Raw genomic sequence first — 6,249 nt, 5'->3', positions numbered from 1 at the left:
CAGTTCTTTCTCATAGTGATACACATTCAACTGGTTCCATTCAGCTGCTTAGGAGAACCAATATTTTGTTTTGTTTTGTTTACTGCTTGAGACCCACAAACTGGCTTAAAGCGGTTGTCTGGCACATACCTTTGTTGCAATAAAGTCAATCATGGGAGCTGGCCCACTGCTTTCTAGAAACAGCATGGAAGATTCCATATTTCATCACTCCTACACTTTTCTTCTAGGCATGAAACAAGCTTTTACAATGAGACTTTTTCTCTTTCCTTTCAGCTGAGATCCCAAAAACTGAGAACAAAGTTAAACGTGTCAAATTTTCCCACTTCCAAAGTAAGGTGCTTATAGTCTCTGTAGAGCTTGCAAAGGAGGTGCTCAGGTTCCAGTTCTACAAGCCTTAGTTCACTACCTACATGCAGGACCTATGAGAAGTTGAAGACTCCTGGGTGTTTGACTCATCCTTGAGAAATTAAGGCCCACGGTAGTGGCCAGAGCAGTTTACCTACAGCAGAGCAATAAGAAATGCATGTCCACAGATGCAAGGATGAACAAATGTTTCTCTGGACCAAATGTGGTCCATGAAGAAGGACCAGGCCTGGGTTAGATTTTTGTCTGCTTAAGAGGACTACTTGGGAGAGAGAGGGGACCCCAAACAAAAAGAATCTGTGTAGAATGAACCACGAAGTACTCAGAGGCTACAAGTGGTAAGTGAAAGTTCTAAGAAAAAGCATTGCCATGCCACAAATGTTGTAGATAAAGATTCTCAGTGATAAATCTTTGAGAAATTCAGATATGTATTGTCTACTGAAATGGAAACATACAACATAAAAGTTATGAGTTAAGTTTCATTCATGGACCTTACTGAGGACTATAGCGCAGGAAACAGCCTCTCAGACAGCTTTGAGGAACTGCTCTGAAGAGGTAAAGGAGGAACCAGGATATATATGAGGGTTTTTGCTGTAAAAAAACATGTAGTCAAATGTCAAAAGATTATTGCTATTCACAAAGAACAGACATCTCAAATTAATGATTTTAGTGTTTTTCTATGTATGGGAAGGTGCAAGAAGCTGGGTTCATTGAAATTATTCCTTAGATGTGCATCTTAACTATCTAGGGCCAGTATACCAAAGCACAGAATATTTCCTGTTTTTCTCCATCCTGAATTCCCCTAAGGGCAACTGCAGTGGCTAATGGCTTAACCCCTGTAGAACTGGAATGGTGGACATCATTCTTTGTTTACAGTATCCTTTGAGATAAAGAATAAGGCTTGAACTTTCTTCTTGTCCAGAGAACCATGCCACCAAACCGTTGCTCTTAAGTCTGACCTTTCTACCCTTACCTGTTCTCTGCCAGCCCCTCCATTTCCGGCCCAACCCAGGAAGAGCCAGAGGCAGCTACTGAAGTTGGATGAGGGACACACTTGGAATTTCCTGGCACACAAACTGATACCACCACCTTTTCTTTTTGCTTAAGCTGCACTATAGGCATTCTGACCCCCTGACAGAATTTTTGGTTTACTCATTATCCTCCCTCACTAGACTGTGAATACCTCAAGGTCAAGTTTTTCTCTGTGCGCCTTTCAATGTAAAGAAATCTATGTGGGCTTCCCTGGTGGCGCAGTGGTTGAGAGTCCGCCTGCCGATGCAGGGGACACGGGTTTGCGCCCTGGTCCAGGAAGATCCCACATGCCGCGGAGCGGCTGGGCCTGTGAGCCATGGCTGCTGAGCCTGTGCGTCCGGAGCCTGTGCTCCACAACGGGAGAGGCCACAACAGTGGGAGGCCCGCGTACCACAAAAAAAAAAAAAAGAAATCTATAACTACAGATGAATCCCAAGCCAGATCATAAACAGGACCTTTCATTCATAAATGTGGAAGGATCAACTAAAGATGACCTCAAATGAATAAAACCTCAAAGATAAAACGATTGGATGAACAAATGAAAACAACTGGTCTAGATATAGAAATGCAAGGAAATGATGAGAGTTTCCCTGAGCCTAAGGAAACTTGGATCTTCATATTAAAAAGTCTGACTGTAAGCCAGGCAGAATGAAGGGAAAAGCTCATACTTAGACACACCTTGAAGAAATTTTAGAACTCCAAAGTATAAAGAAAAAATCCTAAAAGCTTCCAGAGAGAAGACAAAACGAAACAGTTTACCTACAACAAAAATAATTTTGAAAGGGACTTTTTCAGGGTATTATTAAATTTAGCAGCAGGAACAGCTGGGTTTTAGTTCTAAGATGTGTCCCTCATTTAGTTCTAAGCTGTTACTGAGAGTCCTTTCCTGTTCCTGGGCTTCGTGTCCTCTGTAAATGAAGAGACTAGACTGGACGATTTCTGGGGCCTTTTTCAGCTCTGACTTGCTGCCAATTCTTGTTGCTCGGCTGCAAAGCTGACCTCACCACTGAAGCTTACCCCCAGTGAACCCCACCAGGCCTTCCTCTCCATGACTGCAATCTACACAGCAGATTTTTTTTTTACTGCCTTATCCTTTAAATGAGCACAGTGCCTTGGCTTCCTGGATACCTGCTGATTCATTAACTCAATCATTTCTTGAGAACAAGAATAGTGTTTTGGTGTATAGTACCCTATAGATAGAAAACACACAATACATGTCTGCAGGATCAATCTATCAGCAAACCTTTATGAACATCTGCCGTGTGTCTTGCACCATACAAAATTATGGAATGCTGAGAAGACCATTCAGATCTTTTCCTCCAGTGTATATAGAGTGTGTAAAACAGGACTCCAGTTCCATGTGAGTGTAATAGGTAGCACGACAACAATAACAACAAAACACATGGGAAATGCACGGTTAAGCACAATTAAACATTTCCTCACTTTGGGACTTTTCAGGTCTTTATTTGTAAATCTCCATGTGTTGATTTATAAAAATATACAGGGCTTCCCTGGTGGTGCAGTGGTTGAGAGTCCGCCTGCCGATGCAGGGGACACGGGTTCATGCCCCGGTCCGGGAAGATCCCACATGCTGCGGAGCGGCTGGGCCCGTGAGCCATGGCCGCTGAGCCTGCGCATCCAGAGCCTGTGCTCCGCAACGGGAGAGGCCACAGCAGCGAGAGGCCCGCGTACCGCAAAAAAAAAAAAAAATGTACAGCATTTACCAAACATACTGCATCATAGAGCACTTTTATTTACCAACTCAAGAAAGCACATCGAGTCTCTAGGTTTGTTTGCTGGCTTACAAAAAATACAGTGGATGAAGATGTGTTAAACAACACCAGGAGGATTCAACCAGCCATAGGCAGAATGTGAGAAATTCTAAGATAAATGACCAGTTTCTTCAACAACAAAGAAGTAGCATTAACCAAAAGCGATGGGACTTCTACAGAATAAAAAGATTTAAGAGAAAAATCAACCAAATATAATACATGGACCTTTCTGGATCATGATTCAAACAAATCAAATGTAAACAGACATTTTTGAGATAAGCAAAAAAAAAACTGAACATGAACTGGGTATTAAAAAATTTAAGCATTAAATATTTAAAATTCTAATTATTGTTAATTTTATTGGGTGTGATAATGGTATTATGGTTATGCTTTTAAATGTTTTATTATTAATGGTATTATGGTATATGTTGAATATCAGTCTAAATAAAGAGGTAAACTGAGGCAGGCTCGAATTGTTAGAAATTTAGTTCATTTGGAAATAGCAGGAGAATTGCAATCTGGGACACACCAAGCTACAGGTGAGTCTGTTGAGGGTTTGGGGCAGGTGGTATTCATGGGCAAGAAGTGCAAAGAGTGGGGAGTTCAGCCAGAGTTCAGGCAGTAAGTGCATAGGAAATGGGGAGGGATTCTTGGTGGATGTTCATTGGTCAGGAGATAAGTTTCGGGAAATCAGTCTTTCCGTTCTTAAGTTTTATTTTCCTGAGGGTGCATGCCTGAGAGTCTCCATTTCACATCCTCCCGTTCCACTTTAGGCTGAAATCTTTTCTCAAGAGATACGTACTGAAATATTTACAGGTAAAATTTTTAAATGGCTGGGATTTTCTTTTAAATATACATTAGCAGAGATCTTTTTCTTGATATGTGTTTTTGTTACTTGCTTATGTTAACTTTATGAAAATTTGTTGTCCTTCACACTTAAGATTTGTACATTTTTTTATATGTAAGTTCTTTTTAAAAAATTTTAGGGAATTCCCTGGTGGTCCAGAGGTTAGAACTCCTCGCTTCCACTGCAGGGGGCGTGGATTCAATCCCTGGTCAGGAAACTAAAGCTCCCACATGCCACGTGGCATGGCTAAAAATAAATAAATAAATTAAATTAAATTAAAATTAAAATTTTATAAAGCATTGAATTTATTAGATTTTTGATTTACAGAAAATACATATAGATGGTTTTAAAAATCGGTTTATAAGGAAAGGGTATGCAATGAAAAGTATGTCTTCCTCCCCCTGACCCATTTCTTCTCTCAGAGGCAATAGCTATTACCAGCATTCATCTGGAGGTATTTTTATACGTGTACAAGTATGTGTGTGCAAGCATGTCTTGGAGATAATTCTATGTCAGTATATATAGATTTTCTAACTTTTAATAGTTACATGTATTTCACTGTATGCATTACACTTGTAACCTAGTGCTGGACATTTAGGTGGCTTACAGTTTGGGTGACTCTACATAGTGCTTGTGTGACTGTCCTTGCCTATAGGTTTTAGTACTCATGGGTTCTGAAATGTTAATAGATGTTGCCAAGTTGTCCTCCAAGGTGTTTGTATTAATTTATTTCTGTTTCCACCCACCGGTATGTATCAGAGGGCTGCAGTTTAAAAGTATATTGGTGCATAAATAGTAATGCCCTCAAGAGGGAGATATTTTCAAAATAAATGGACCATTTTTTAACAGTTCTTATTCAGGCACCTTAAACAAGGAGAACATGGCTTGTTTGTTTATAAAATTAGTACTGAGAAACATCAATTGAAGTACTTCCAGAGTGAAAGGTTTTCTCTTCTAAATGGTGTGATAAATAAATATAAATTTTGGAAAAATAAAATAAAAATAAAAAGTAAAATCAATAAGAAAACTTTGAATTATCCTTATCTAACAAGAAGACTAATGAGATAAACTCAAAATTTTGAAGGAATGGATTTTGATGCCTTTTCTCTCTGACCTTACCCTTGCTATTGGGTAGATCTTGCTGTTGTCTGGTTCAACAAATGCACATAAACCTTATGTAGCAGGCCTAGTTATAGGATTGCATCTTGTGTTAGGTGATGCAGGGAGGGTTTAAAATAACAGCAAATGGCTCAAATTTGGGTGGTATCAGAAGTAGGAATAATTCTGTGATTGGGTTTCTTTCTGAATCTTACCTAGGAGGTAGGAAGAATTAATTGGGGCTAAAACTGTAATAATAAAGTAACAACAGTTCCTTATATTAGCCAGAAAATGGGAATATTTGATCATTTTTGAGGTTTGGAAAGTGTTGTTGTTTTTGCCTTTGCTCAGACCTGATTACTAAATTGCCTTATTTTTGTCTTGCTCTCTCATGGTCACAGAGTGACTTTGTCTGATGCTAATATTTTATGAATTTTTTTATGTTTTACAGAATACCTTTGTCAGCCTGTGAGTGCCAGGCCAGCTCCTGACTGTTTTTCTCTTTTTCAAGAGGTAAGGCTCATGAAGTTGCAAAGGACATAAAACCCCAACCAAACTGACTTAAGCAAAAAGGTAAGTCCAGGGCTATACTGTTTATATTACATATATATTATATTTTTATAGATGAAGTAATTGAGGCTCAGAGTGATTAAGTAGCTGAGCTTGGGTCTGAACAGTCTGATTCCACGAACTTGTTTTGTTCCATTACAGCCAGGCGCTAAAGTATGAATGAGCAGAAGGAAAAGGACCTACCGACATGGCATGAATGGATGGGAATGGGAAGCAGGAAGGGAAAAGTTTGGATAGTTAGGTTGGGGTGAGAGTAAGGAACAAAATGAAATGGAGATGTGTGTTTTAAGGCAGGGCAATGAAATGATGAAGACCATGTTTTAGGAAATTTAGTCTGAAAATAACATGCAGAATGTATTATTAGTTGGGAGAGAATGAAGGCTGGGAAAATAGCCCCCCCTCAAAAAAAATTAGCTAAGAGACACTAGTAGTTACCTGGGCAGGAGGCATTGAGGGTTTGGTTTGAGAGGAAGGAATGGGTGGATCCCAGAGATCCCAATTTCATTTATTTAGTCCAAATCTAAGGGAAAGAGCAGATCTTGCAAAAACTATGACTAAGTACCTTTG

Source organism: Mesoplodon bidens (assembly GCF_964165515.1).
Source record: "Mesoplodon bidens genome assembly, chromosome: 5".
NCBI classification, from domain to species: Eukaryota; Metazoa; Chordata; class Mammalia; order Artiodactyla; family Ziphiidae; genus Mesoplodon; species Mesoplodon bidens.
Note: the sequence above shows the minus strand (reverse complement) of the source record.